Genomic DNA, 15,280 nt, shown 5'->3' on the forward strand with positions numbered 1-15,280 from the left:
TTTACCTCAGAAAATATAAGCAGCACGGGGTAGTGGAAAGAGACCTAGATTTGGAATCAGAATGACAGGGTCAGACAATTCTCACTAGCACCCAAACCTTAAGTGACCTTCCTGAGTCATAATGTCTTCATCTATGAAATAGGGATCATAATATCAGCCCTCCTCCTAGAGTTATTGTGCAGTGAAAATGAGATAACACATACGAATGTGTTTTAAAAAGAACTTAAAATATATATAGATTGCACTTGAACCCTATATTCTTTATATTTTAAAAATTAGAATCAAGCATATTGATTTTGTCAGGTAAGCTACATTCCTCCATAAAATCTTCAAATTTATACTTATCAACCATGGATAACTAATTTAATTTTATAACGTTAACACATTAAAATACAAAATATATTAATTTTAAAAAACATTACTTCTTTATTATGAAAAGTAGTTTATTTTTAAATAATATTTAACTTAAAAATGTGTAATTCCTATATACGATTTTCTTCTGCAATGGAATATGCTTTCAAATTTATTAATTTAGAAAGTAAGAGAAATTAGAGACAGAATTAGTCAAAGGCAAAAATGAAATGTTCTATGATTCAGTAAATTAAAATTAACTATTTAAGAATAATACAGAAGAATTTATTGTGATATAAAATTTTTAGTTTACATATTTCAGAAAATTTAAATATAGACTCATCATTAGTAATTGTCTATTATAGATTATATATAAACATGTATACTATGTCTATGTGTATATAATAGATATAAAATTAAGCAAGATGGATATAAATACACAAAACAGTTCCTCAATTATAAATGGATTATATTCTGAAAGTTGATTAGTAAATTGCTTATTAAGAACTAGGGATATATCTTCTCATAAAAACAACATTAACATGATGTAGTGGGCCCAGGCTACCTCAGAAAAAAATCCATTTGACCCATAATTTACCATAGGGATTAATTACCATACATGGACATGATTTTCCTATAGAAAATACACATCTGCCCTTGCTGGAGACCCCAGGCTCTTTCAACGATTATTGGAGAGTTAGAAAGGGTGGTTGGTACAATGGGCTGAGGTCTGAGATTACAGAGAGCAGATGCCAACTTATTTACTTTTAGAAGAAAAACCAAACTCAAAAGATCAGGAACAGGAATAGGAAATTAAAGCAGGGGCCTGCCCGGTGGCCTGGTTGTTGGGCTCACGCGTTCCGCTTAGGCGGCCCGGGGTTCTCGGGTTCAGATCCCAGGCCCAGACACGTGCACCGCTCATCAGGCCATGCTGTGATGGTGTCCCATGTGCAAAGTGGAGGAAAATGGGCACAGAGGTTAGCTCAGGGCTAATCTTCCTCAGCAAAAAGAGAAGGATTGACAATGGATGTTAGCTCGGAGCCAGTCTTCCTCACACACAAAAAAAGAAATTAAGGCAGAGACTATATATGCTATTTTCTGGTACATAATAAAGGGTTAATAATTATTAGCCAAAATAACATTAACTAGAAGAACTAAGCAGGTGGGGATTTGTGGGAAGTGAAAGGAGGTTGAGGAATTGGGACAGGATGAGGGATATTGGCACTGTGGCAGCAGCAGGAAGTGGAAAAAGAGGAGAAGCTTAAGAGGGATGATTTTTTCGTAATACTATCCCTCCTGTCCCCACAAAGCTTGTTCTGGATTAGTCCTAAATCAACCCAAGAGCAAAGTGAGAAGCACCAGGAGAAACCTGAGGGTGAGGAGGTACATTTCTGTAAATGGGGTGCCTGAAAAGGAGAGGGATCCCCAAAGTCACAGGCTGTCTGTGAATATTTGTGAGCTAGGTGACAAACTGAGGACTCAAGGGAGAAGGAGGGTGGCACTTGATCACTCCCTCCCTCCCTGAGAGCCTCAGGGGGCTCTCAGGACACAATATTCTCCTAGTTTTCCTCCTACACCACTGTCCATTCTTCCCCAGTGACCTAACCGATCTTCCTCCTCCCAGCTTCTCCATGTTGCGGTGCCCTGAGCCTCAAGTCTCAATCAAGATGATCCAAATCAATTCCATCATGGCTTACAAATACTATCTGAACTAGGATGACTGCCACAATAACTCCAACTCCAATCTCTCCTTTGAGTTCCACATTACTATGTCCATCTCCTACTCCTCCTAGATGCCCTAAAGGCATCTCAAATGTAATATGTACAAAGTAGTATTCTTGATTTTTTCCCCCCAAACTTGACCCTCTCCCATGTTTCCTCATCTCAGTAAATCACACCCTCATCCACACAGTTGTTCAGGCCAATAGCCTGGGAGATATCCTTGATTCGTTTCTCACACCTCAATCCAGCAGCAGTCCTTCAAGTTCTATTTTTCATATGGTTCAACTCAGTATCTTCAGAATAGATGACAAAGTCCAACCAATTCTTTTCGTCTCCATCAACCATCACCTGGGACTATTGTTGCAGCATTCTAACTTTTCTTTTCCGCTCTTTCCACCCTTACAGTCTAGTCTTCCCATAGCAATCAGAACAACGTTTTAAACGTATAAGTCAGATTAAGTCCCTTTAAGTTCAATATCCTCCAAAGACATGATATCACACAAAATCAAAGGCTTCCTATGCGATCCGCCCTCTGGTCACTTCTTTGCCCTCCTCTCCTTCCTCCCTCGCCTCACTCATTTAGCTCCAGTCATAATGGTCTTCTTGCTCCTCCTGGACCGTGTGGAGCTTGTTTCTGCCTGTGACCAGATGGCATGTGCTGTTCCCTCTGCCTGATGTGCTCTCTCTAGAAATTTGCATATCTTGCTCCCTCAGGCCACACAAATACTCCTTTCTCATAGATGTCTTCCTTGGTTACCCTACCTAGAAAGTCATCCATCCTCCACACTCTTATGCGCTTTACTTTACCACGACCTGATGTTACATATTTATTCATCAGTTCATTGTCTGCTCTATCATTACAGTGTAAACTTTATGAAGGTAAGGATTTTGTCCAACTTGCTCTCTACTCGTCCCCAGCCTAAAATAGTTCCAATCGAGTAGGTACTCAGTATATGTATGTTAATTGCTCATTTCCATTAATCAATAAGTTTGCTCACCTCAAATCTTTTGTGTTTTACAATGGAAAAATATTACTCATATTGACACACAGAAATCATAGAAATGATTGACACATAGAAATGTTCTTTTTTTTGTTGTTGTGAGGAAGATCGGCCCTGAGCTAACATCTGCCAATCCTCCTCTTTTGGCTGAGGAAGACTGGCCCTGGGCCAACATCTGTGCCCATCTTCCTCTACTTTATATGGGATGCCACCACAGCATGGTTTGACAAGCAGTGCATCGGTGTACACCCGGGATCTGAACCAGCGAACCCCGGGCCCCTGCAGCGGAGCACGTACACTTAACCGCTTGCGCCACCAGGCTGGCCCTGACACATAGAAATGTTTTACAAAGAAAAATGTTATGTTATGTGGCCTATAATATTTCAGAATATAGTTTGCATGATTATTTTTCTTATAGTGATTTTCAAAACCAGTTGGATTTTTCAAAAGCAGTTAAGACCTTTAAAAGTAAGCACTTTGTAGAATTATACGCTAGGAGAGGAAAAAATGAAAAGGCTGACAAATTCTTTACTCTTATATTTTTAAAATGTGTTCTGAGATTTAAGAAGTAATTATGTAACTCTTCCTACTGAGATTTTGTTAAATAATTTACTACTTGACAGTTTGTGTCACAGTTTTTCACACTATATCTGGAGTTATGAACGAAACTATAAATGGCCTACTACTATGATCTACAGCAGAAATTCCAAGGGTAGGGTAAAGTAAAAATCCCAAGGGTAAAGAGTTATTTCTTTTAAAAAAGTGAGCATTGCCTTTTATTTATTTATACCATATACTCAAAGTTAGTGGCATGAATATTACTAGTAAAAAAGCTGATATTTATAGAGTGCTTACTTTGTGCCAGGTACTATTTGAAGTCTTTTACTTGATAAATTCATCTAACCTTTGTAACAACCTTACAAAGTAGCTCCATTTTACAGATGAAAATACTGAGGCATTGAAAGGTTGGCTATCCGGGGTCACAGCTAGAAGGTGGCAGAGCTGAGATTTGAATCTAAGCATCTGGCTCCAGAGCCTGTAAATAACCACATGGAGTAACACCACATGCACTTTGCTCCATGATTCTGCCAGCAAAGTGTATTTCAGTTAGCAAAACAGAGGTTTTTATATGTAACAGATTATCAATAATGAGAAATTCTTTCCTAACACTGTACTTTGAAGGTAGCTAATCACCCTTTGCTCTGAAAATGTTGGTCTTGGAAAACAGTTTATCAACACATTGTACATCTGCTAGTTGTCTTCAATTCTTGAAAGGTAGATTTATTAAAATTATGTTTAACAGAAAATAAATTTTAATTTATTTCTTGTTCCAAACTCCAAACAAACTGTGGACATCTTATCAACGCAAAGATATTATTTTAAATTGATTTGTACATAATTTGGACAAGTCAAAAGCCACACAAAAATTTCGAAGGCATGCTAATGATGAATCCTGCTTTTAAGGTCTTAGAGACCAGACTTTTTTTACTTTTACCCTGATTTCTAACAACTTTGGTTTCATTCTCACTGGAAAGTAGAAACCACAGAGATAAAAAAAATATTTCAGGCTTTAAAACTCTTTTCAGAACAGAATAATATATATGAACTAAGCCACAAGAGGCACAGATTTCTTAACCAACTACCTTTTAATATCTTAAATTTCTGTGTCATTGATATGTTCTCCTTTTTAGGTAAATAACTTAAAAAGGCCAAAAAATAAGTTTGCAATAATTTAGAGGGTGTCCAAACTACCAGAAACTAATCAAGGTTACCCATCTAGCTGCCAAATAAGGCCGTAATCTATTAACTATATAAGCTAATAATAGAAAAATCACTATACACTTCCTATATGTTAGATTGTCTAACACTCTGCATTCTACAGGCATGCTTTGCACTCCAGCTGTAGCAGTAAAATTACTGAAACTGTAATTCTCTTAATATTTAAATAATATATTAAAATTTAATTTTCAGCACCTGGAAGAATCTGTTTGTGTGCCAGCAAATGAGGTAGCTGGGCTGGAGCTCCTATACATATGGGACTCAAAAACAACCTATCACAAATAATTACTAAGCTAGAGCAGCTGTAGTCACCACAGTAGTCATTTAAAAATCAGGTCAAAGTTGCTTGAATTCTTTTCCATTTTCAAGATACTGTGCGCATAAATTCTGTGGTGTTTATCTTTTTCTATTTTCCGCATTGTGTAAATTATTTATTTTTACTGGTAATTGTAGATTGGGGTGGAAAGAGTAGCAAGGACATTTGGTGAATTTTTTTTTTTAAGTTGGGTATGTTAAAAGAAATTAAGCCCCTGATATCTGAAGTTCTTTAAATGGTTTACGTGAATGTGACTATCCAAAAGCATATGTATTTGTTAAATCTGTTGTGTATCTGTGAATACAGAAACAAAAAAAACCTAAAGTATATTTATTGCTGCATGTGTGTGGCTTTCCACACACATTGTGTCTGAGTAAAATGAGTCTAAATATAGATGCATACACATACGTCATTAATAAGATCTTCTTCACTGTATTCTCTCTCTATTTTTTCAATACGTGATGCCATCTGGTCCATATATGAAAGAATTTTAAGTTTTTCATTTATTAAATTTGAACAAATTACTAGGGGAGAGGACTAGTGAATTGAAAATTCAACATTTTATATTTTATACACTTTCATTCACACCTAAGGAAATAAAACCGTTTTAAAGAATGTCTTGTAAAGGCACACTTCCTAAGTTCACAACCGTGTCTGGAATTGGGTAGGTGTTAGACCTCTCCTCTTCCATCTCAGAATTCCTAATGTACCTACTGAGAAACAAAAACTCAGGAGAACGTGGGGCATCTTAGGATTTTTTCCATCACTTTAGCGAGATTCACATTATTTTACCCAAAAGCTCTAGATAAAACAAAAATTAATTTGAAAAGTATATTTAGTAAAAGGATGGCAATGACAATAAACTCCTTTCAAATAGAAATTTTCATTGCTTTGAGTTATTTTTAGATTTCCAATCAGATTCTCGGATATGGAAAAAGGTCTATATGTCTGTTTTTGGAAAGCATCGAATGACATCCTACACCTGATATTTAGAAAGAAAATAAATTAAGATTTTTTTGTTGGAGGAAAAGTTGGGGATTAGGGGATAAGAAAAAAATGTACCAAGAATTTATACACTATTACCTTCAATCATTTTGATGCAAGTCATTCATACCACCACCATGCTAACAAGACATCCAATTTACTAAACAGTGAATACTAAAAATACATTTAAAAGGTACAAATGACTGTCCAAAGAACAACACTGAAAAATATTAAGTAACAGCTCTACCTCAAGATAAGCCTCACCATTAAAGAGTTTTAATGAAGAGAGCCTTCAAAGGCTAAATCAGGAGGCATTGATTAGATTGCCTCTAACTTTGTGTTTTGACACCTTCGTCTTTTGTGGCATTATATTGTCTCTCTGCATCTTACAAAGGAAGCATTTTACTAGGCCCACACAAGAACAGGAGACAGCAATGCTTATAAAAGAGACTGTCAAGGGTGTGAGCCAAAATGGGTCTCATTTGGATTTCAAGTGAAGAAAACTCCTAATGCATTTCATTACAATGTATGCGAACCTCTGAAAGGAAGGATGGATTGGGATCCTCATCCCTATTAATTTATTGAAATGGATTCAGTTTTTTCTTGTATATCAAGAGGGACCATGTGTTTCAAGCAAGGTAACAATATTATAGTCCCAATAACCAAATATGCTATGATTCAGTATGCCCTTCTGTAAGATAAAGAGGATGCAATTTTCTTGATAATTGGGATTTGAGTTTAAAAATAAATCCTACAAGAGCTTGGCAACAAATAAATATTCTTTGTTACTATCAGTTTTAAAGATATGATCAAGCTGCTATACAACACAGGGATTGATTCAGTCTTTGTTACCAGAACAGGCTTTTTACCCTTTGAAATCCTACTTTTTCCCTTACTACTGTCATTCACATATTGACTTTTTATTTTATTGAGGAATTGTGTGCGTGATGTAATTAGGATAAACCAATGAAAGTCATATTTTATTAAAAGATAGTGAAAAGAGAATGCCACAATGTCACAGCATTTTAAGCACTGTATTGTAGTCTATCTACACCTTCCTTCATAAGAATGTTCTAGTCATCAAGGCACCTATTAGGTAAATTCATGGTAATAAAAAAAAATGCACTTATATTATATTTGGCTGATTCTCCACCTTTATTAGAATGATACCCACAATTCAAAAAATTTCAATCCCTAACCACAGAGAAATGCTCTTAGACATCCTAAATAATTTCATAAATCCACAGGATTACAAATATAAGACATATGCTCTCATTGCTCTTTAACACCATTAACATTTAGAGATGATTGATTATGTTATACCAATAACATTCAGTGAATTCATAGCTGATCTATTTTTTATGTAAATCATACAACCTGCTAGTCAAATTAAAGGTTAAATATACATAAAGTCTTAGAATAAAATACAGATAATCTTTCACATAGAACATGGACCCACGATACACATTCTCAAGTGTAATAGGAACCATGGATTCACAGGTTGTTTACTAATTAAATCCAGAAAAACAGCACGAGCATGTCCTCCTTATGTTGTTATACATTTTATTCCAAATGGGAATAATATATCCACAGCTAAGTAGAATTACACAGCATAGCTAGAAAACACAATTGGAAATAAATGTACATTTACAAACTTGGAAAGAACCCTCTATAAACAAATTCATATTCATCATTTAAATTTTCCCATGGATGTGACTATTACATGTACTCTTACTGCACCTATTTTAACCAAATCTTCAGCACGTGTAGACACACGTTGATGCATGCGTGTAGGGATATATTCTTTAAGAAATACAAAACTATACACAAAAATTCTAACAGCAAATCTCAATTAACTTTAGTATATGCTTATTTTTATGAGAAAGTTTACACATCTTCCTGTAATACCTACAATAGAGAAATTTTTTGAGGAATTGTAATTAAATTAAAATGATGCATGTTTCTTATTTTTATCTTGACAGTTCTTGTATTCTCAAGCAGAGCCCATTACACACAAATATACAGCAGGTTACTTGTTGAATAATGTATTTCAATTACTTAAAATTACTGGCGAGTTGTCTAAGATCTACACGTGAATACATATTTTGGCCTTAATTTTCATCACTGCATTTCTTCAACTGCTATCTACTTACAAAGCTGTTAGTATCAGATTTTTTTTCAGAACATAACAAACGTAATAATACCATCTTTATGATCTAAACTTTATGACATTCTGAATAAAACTGACAAGTATAAAATTTGATCCATAAAATAACTGATATACTTATGTTAATTCACCTTTTTAAAGATATTATGTGTTGCTCCGTTTTTTTCACAAGGATTCCATTCATACTAGAGACATGTTGAAAAACACTGTATTTTCTCTCAATAAGGAAAATCACTTTACCCACTATCATGCTTGTTCTGTCTCAATAAAAAATCAATCATCAAATGCTTCCAAGTTTTACTTGTTAAACTGCCAATTTATGCATACAGTTTGGCTCAGCAGAATTTCACTCAGCACCATTTCTTTCATTATTATAATTTTGTACGTCTCATAAAATGTCTTCAACTTGGGGAGTAGGGTAAGTTACAAAAGTTTATACATGCTTCTATGCAGCACTTAATGTTTATAGTTAAAATACAGTGGTAGGATGTAGTTCCAAACCATCATTTTTAAAGAAAAAGAAAAACTATATCTTTCTGTGGTTTTTCAAAGTAATAAAGGCCTGATTGATCCCACTGACTAAGGCAATTGAATCGGTTGTCTAAATTGTAGTAACGTCAATGTCAGATAGGTGGTTATCTTTTCATCTGGGCCCATTCTTGAATGTAAAAATCAGATGTTTGAAGGACATTTCGCTGACCTGTTATGGCCTCTACGACTCTCAAACACAATACTAGTATTCCCTATATAAGTGCCACATTTTGGATAAAAACCGTTTCATCAATGACGCCTTTGCGACATCTGGCGGTCCTTAGGATAGATAAAAATTACTTTTTGTTTTTCCAAATCTATCGGTACTTGAAATTCCAGTCCAAAAGCCTTTGATACCCCCTAGCGGGGGCACAAAAGCACTCTGGCCTGTAAGCTAGGACGTGGACTACCATGAATCCATATGGTGCAAAAGGTCACAAATCTTGAGATGTGGTGACATCATGACAATAAGACACTTTCTAGACAGAAGCTGACCCATTTTGAATATAAAAAGAACTCTGATCACATGTTCCCACACATTTAAAACTATAGAGAAAAAAGAAATATGCTAAGTGCCCTATGCAGAAGCTGAACACTAGTGTTTGAGGGTACCTATAGTTCTTACTTTAAGGAATACTGCCCAGAGATTTCTGGCAAGATTGCTTTAAATGATCTAAGAGTCCTAGTTTTTTATGTTATAAGTTGATGTTCAGCAAATGTTAATAAGTGGGGAGAAGTGGCTGAATCACAGGGTGCAAGTTTCTATGCAATCTTCTATTCCTTTTTAAATTATTAATCCAGCCGTACTGAAGCTTGTTCTGCATGCTTCCGCCTTTATTTATACTTCCAGCAAAGCACAGAACTTGAATATTACTTCATGCAGAAGAAAAAACTGCCCTTTGGATTTTTATTCTTATTCTATAGGCAATTCAGTATGAGGAAGGGGGAATAAAAATTCATTTCCATCTCTTCATCACACTTTCTACAGGTATATTTATTGTCCACAGTGAGAAATCATGACTTTGCTAATTCTTCGCTCGTAGGAGAAAATTACATGCCCTATACAGTTGATTTTTCATTTATGTTGAGTCTTGGTGAAGTAGCACACTTGATAGCAATCAGATCAAATTCAAATGTACTGTGTTGAGTCTCCATTTTTAGCCTTCTTTTCAAATATTTATCTGAAAATCTATATTATTTTGGCTTTAAACTAATACTTTAAAGAGATTTTCCAAAGAAAAGAACTCACATTTTCCAGATTTTGTTTTATAATCAATATTTAATATGTATCTCACTTCTGATTTTTTCAAGTGATTAATAGTTTATAGGCAGTCAGCGTAATAGACAGTGGATTCACTTCTCCTGACACAGTACTATGACTTATTGTATTAATGCATACATTACTGAGCTGCATTGAAAGATATTTTTGTTTCATAAGTGAATCAATTAGTTTTAATTTATAAAGAACATATAAAAACTATCCCTGTAGAAATGAGATTAAATTTACATGCAATTGTAAAAAATTTCACGTATATTAAAAAGTTATCAGGTGTCTTCCATTAGTTACATACTGTTCTTAGAGTGGTAATAAGTTCCCTTGATAGTATTTATAGATTGAAATTTGAAATGGATATAGATACTTATCTTTTAAAATTATTCCATCTTCTCCACTTTAACAATACAGAATCATATAGAACAATAAAGTAAATAGAGATTGATATTGCATTGTCTCGTCATTGTTTAAGGATCTTGTTTGATTGAGAAAGTAGTGTGATATAAAAATTCCAGTGTGCATTATTTTTAAAAAGAAATAAGAGGAAAAAAGTAAAATGATCTATTATCACTATATTATTTGCTAATATTTTAGACTACAACAGATGGTTTGATAAATAATAAAGTAAAAACTATAATAAGATATATTGAGTAAAATAATGGCATTTAATCAAATATCATTCTTTGTCCCAAATGCACTTTGTATAATAAAATAAATGTTACAATGAAAGCTAAAAATAATGATCATGGACATACCTTTAGAATAATATGACTTGAATCTTTTCAAATGTTAAAGCAATAATTTTGATCAAGGATAATACCAAATATACAATCCTCCTATCTATAATAACTATAAACTAGCAAAATATGTTTCAAAGATGACTACACATACAGATATAAAGTAAAGTCATAATTATAAAGCAAATTTTATTGTTTTCCTGAGTCTTTCTTTTAGAAACAGATTTGTAGGATGTTATGGAGAAATTTTACTATGCAACTTCCAAGGGCCACACCAAGAATTATCAAAATAAATCCTGCCTTCAACTCTCAATACAAAAAAATGGAAATTTTGCCACATTATCCAAGTATTTATTAAAGTTATTTTGTTTCGTGAAGGCTGTGTTGGAAGCAGCAAAAAGGAGAACAGACACAGAAGGATTAAGAAAAATGAGAAAATAAAATGGAAATAAGCAAACAACTAAAGATAAAAGATGTTAGATATGGAAGGCATTGAAGGAGATCCAACATAAGCATAATTGGTATCCCTAAAGAAAAGAATTAAACAAATGGAATGGGGAAAATATCCAAAGATATAATTTAAGAAAACTTACCAGAAATAAAGTAAGATTTGAATATGCAGATTGAAAGGACATATTTCCTTGGGAAAACTGACATAGAATGATAAACACCAAGACAAATGCTGGTAAGAGAACTGATCTTCAAAGATGAAGAAATAATTATTTTGCCTTTCAGGTAAAAACATCAAGTTACTCAAGGAAGAAAAGATAGGCTGGCTCCAAAGCTACCTAAAGAAACCGTGGAGCTATGGCGACAAAGTCTTTTGAGAAACAAAGCATTTCCCCATAAGCATATACCTAGTCAAGCTGTCATTCAAGAATAAAGACCAAAAATATTTAAATGTGCAATATTCAAGAAAGACAACTATCATGATCCCATCTTGAATAAACTGCTAAAGACTACATTTCAGCTGAGAGATAAATGGAGAAACCACGGCAAAAGGATGACAGTGAGAATTGAAGCCATTTAAATATACAACTAAGATTAAAATAACTATGAAAATTATGGTAAAGGAACAGAATATAAATGTTAAAATCAACACAATTTACAAATAATATAAGTAAAACTTTCTTGATAAGAGCTGAGGAAAAAGGTGAAACTTAAGGTGAGTACATTAATTTCCTTATCTTCTATATAGGAGGTCAAAAGATATCCTTTAATTAACTACAAGCATATTTAAAGTTATAACTGTAAATAACAAAAGAACCAAGAAGAATAGCATATTCAACTAAAATTAGGTGGTACAGAGGAGGGAGATTAGAAAGGACAGGTGGGAGGAAGTTGAAGATACTAATTTTATCTTATTCATTGTGGGAAGTCAATAGATAAGACTAAAGAAACATGAATAAGTACGTTATATAGAGTTATATTTATACAAGTCATTAGAAGAACTAACAGCAGAAAACAACTACTTGTGGGGGGAAGCTGAATGGCTGGAGGACACGGGAGGGAGCCTTATGTTTCACTATACATCCATTTGTGACTTTCAATTTTTACACTACATCTGTAGTTCCACTTATGCAAGATAAATACTTTTTAGAAGTTGAAAGTATCCAACATATCTTAAATATGATTCTTAATAACAAAATACAAGTCTGATCATGTTGGTCCCTCCACCCACGCTCACCCACTAAAACATTTTTCATTTAAGTTTCCAAAACCTTAAAGCACTTCACAATCTGTAGTGGTTTCTCTCTATGACTTCATAGAGGACCGCTCTACACCATGCATGCTTTATTCCTTCCACTCTGAGCTCTTCTCAGTTCCTTAAAAGTTCTGTGCTTCCTCTTCCCACCAGGCCTTACCTCTGCTATGCAGACAGTCCAAGAAGCCCCAAATTACACTTCAGTGTGAGTAAGTGGAATACATCGCAGAGTTAATTAACCTAGAGTAAATTAATGTTTCCCAGAGGAAATGATACCAAAGCTGAGACCAGAGAATGAACGGAATTTAGCTAGTTAAAGGAGCCAGTGAAAATTTGTGCAGAAAAAGAGGGCAGCAAGCAAAGGGTATTATAAGGGGGAAAGCCTGGCAGTAAGAGAAAGCAAAGACTGTTGAGGAACTGAGTGAAATGTAATTGAACCAAATTCAGTAAAACACTAAGGGGACAATGCATTACAACTAGATTGAGTTGCATCCTGGTAATACAATAATGATTTTGAATATGATGTTAAATAATGATTTTCTATGCTATGAGTCACATAACATAAAATACAGTAAGTTCTACTATTATACCTCTAAAGCCTTGAACAGTTTCTGATATGTATTAGGAATATGATAAATATTTGTTGAACTAATGAAATTTGAATAGCATTGAGGAAATGGTCACATCATCATCAAATTACTTCAAAAGTTGGACTTAACCAAATGAAGCCCAGTCAACCCCACCTTTATATTAGCAACTGATGGAGTGCTTTGTTGATAGTGTTCACATTATTATAAAATGTAAAGTGCTGTGTCTGGGGAAAATGGAGTAAGTCCACTGCAGCTGAACTTTCACACTGATGCAACTAAGGACACTAGACAAAATAAAAAACAAACAAAACAAAACAGTACTCAAGGACTATGAAAAGTAAATTACAACACACAGATTAGGGAGGGAAGCTTAAACTTGAATAAAGACCAATATAGTGGCAGTGAACTTCCTGGGTTTTCTTTCTCTCCCTTTTGGTCCTAAGACAGGTTGAATCCAGGACTCTGTAGCAGTTGCAATCAGCAAAAGCTTATAGACAAGCCCATCCTTCTGGCCAGAGGATGGGAGAAAAAACTCCCTGTGAGCCAGAGAGTTGAACATATTCCTGTGTTTTTCTCTTTTTTTTCCTTTCCCAGTCTTGCTCTGTGGCCAGCTCTGGTCACCCATCTGCATTGCCATGGTAGCAGCAGTGTGAGCACCTAAGACCCTGGGAGAAAATCTGTTCTGGATAGAGGAACCAGGAAAAGGGATGCCTATTGTACAAGAGTACTGAGTGAATTTCTGCTATTTCCCTTGTTTCTTGTCACTTCACCCCAAGGACAGTGCTAGGAATAAAGAGTTGTGTGACAGTGAGAGAGGCTTATACTCTCAGAGACTTCAACATTTCTGGCCAGAGGACCAGGAAAAGGGCTCCTGGAAGCCAGAGAGTATTGGGGGAAATCCCTCAGAGAAGAGAGCAGGAAAGGGGATCCCTAATTCTGGACATGAATCAATAGAAGTCTCAGGCTCTACTCACAAGCTGTGCATGTACAGAGCATACCCAAAGAAACATAGCAAAGGCTTGAAGATCTGAACTATAATATAAACACTACGCAAGTCCAAGACCAACTCCTGCATGGCTCATGAGAGGGGCAGAACCTGAAAATTGAACTGACCTTGCAACCACCACTCACAGAAACTGAGATGGAACTTGTAGTCTGAGCCTAACTGGTTTGATTGCTTGCTGAAAAACAAAAAACAAAAGAGAAAACAAATTAACATTCTTCAGAGGCTTATAACAGGATTCATAGCCTTGCAATAATACTAAGGTCCAGAATACAATCCAAAATTTCTCAACATAATAAGAACCAGGAAAATCTGACCAATTTACAACAAAAAAGGCAATCAACAGATGCTAAACTTTAGATGATCCAGACGTTAGAATTATCAAAGACTTTAAAGCAGCTATTAAAACAATGCTTCATGAAGTAAAAGTATACACTCTTAAAACAATTGGAAAGATTGAAATTCCCAGCAGATAAATACGTTATCTGAAATAAAAATTTCACAGGAATGGCTCAATACAAGAAAATAAATGACAGAAGAAAGAGTTAGTAAACTTAAAGGTAATTGTGGTAGGCTTAATGGTAGTTCCCCAAGATGCCCATGTCCTTACCCCCCAGATCCCATAAATTTTACCATACATGGCAAAAGAGACTAGATAAAATTAAGGCCAGGATTTTGAGATGAGGAGATTAGCCTGCATTATCTGGGTGGGACTGATGTGATCACAGGGGTCCTTATAAGGAGGATGCAGAAGATCAGAGAGAAAGTTGTGTGATAAAGCAGCAGAGATTGGAGTGATGCCTTTGAAGATGGAGGAAGGGGCTAAAGAGGGACATTACATAATGACAAAAGGGTCATTTGACCAAGAAGAAACAACAATCCTAAATGTGAATACTTCAAACAACTGAGCTCTAAAATACTTGAAGTGAAATCTGGTAGAACTAAAAGGAGAACTAGACATGGAATAAGTAGATAAAAATCAGCAGGGATATAGAAGATTTGAAAAACATCAACCAACATGACCTAACTCACATTTATAGAACAATCCACCCAGCAATAACAGAATACAGACTTATTTCAAATGCATATTAAACATTCACTCAGAAAGACCATAATCTGGG

At 34.9% G+C, this 15,280-nt stretch overlaps 1 protein-coding gene across 7 annotated transcripts in view; it reads right to left on the reverse strand.

The window, feature by feature from the left end:
- The window catches only part of KIAA0825 (KIAA0825 ortholog), a 370,351-nt gene that overhangs the window by 132,711 nt on the left and 222,360 nt on the right, over positions 1–15,280 (reverse strand). The gene's annotated exons all lie outside the window — the stretch shown is intronic.

The sequence above is a fragment of the Diceros bicornis genome, chromosome 1, assembly GCF_020826845.1.
Source record: "Diceros bicornis minor isolate mBicDic1 chromosome 1, mDicBic1.mat.cur, whole genome shotgun sequence".
In the NCBI taxonomy this organism is placed as follows: domain Eukaryota; kingdom Metazoa; phylum Chordata; class Mammalia; order Perissodactyla; family Rhinocerotidae; genus Diceros; species Diceros bicornis.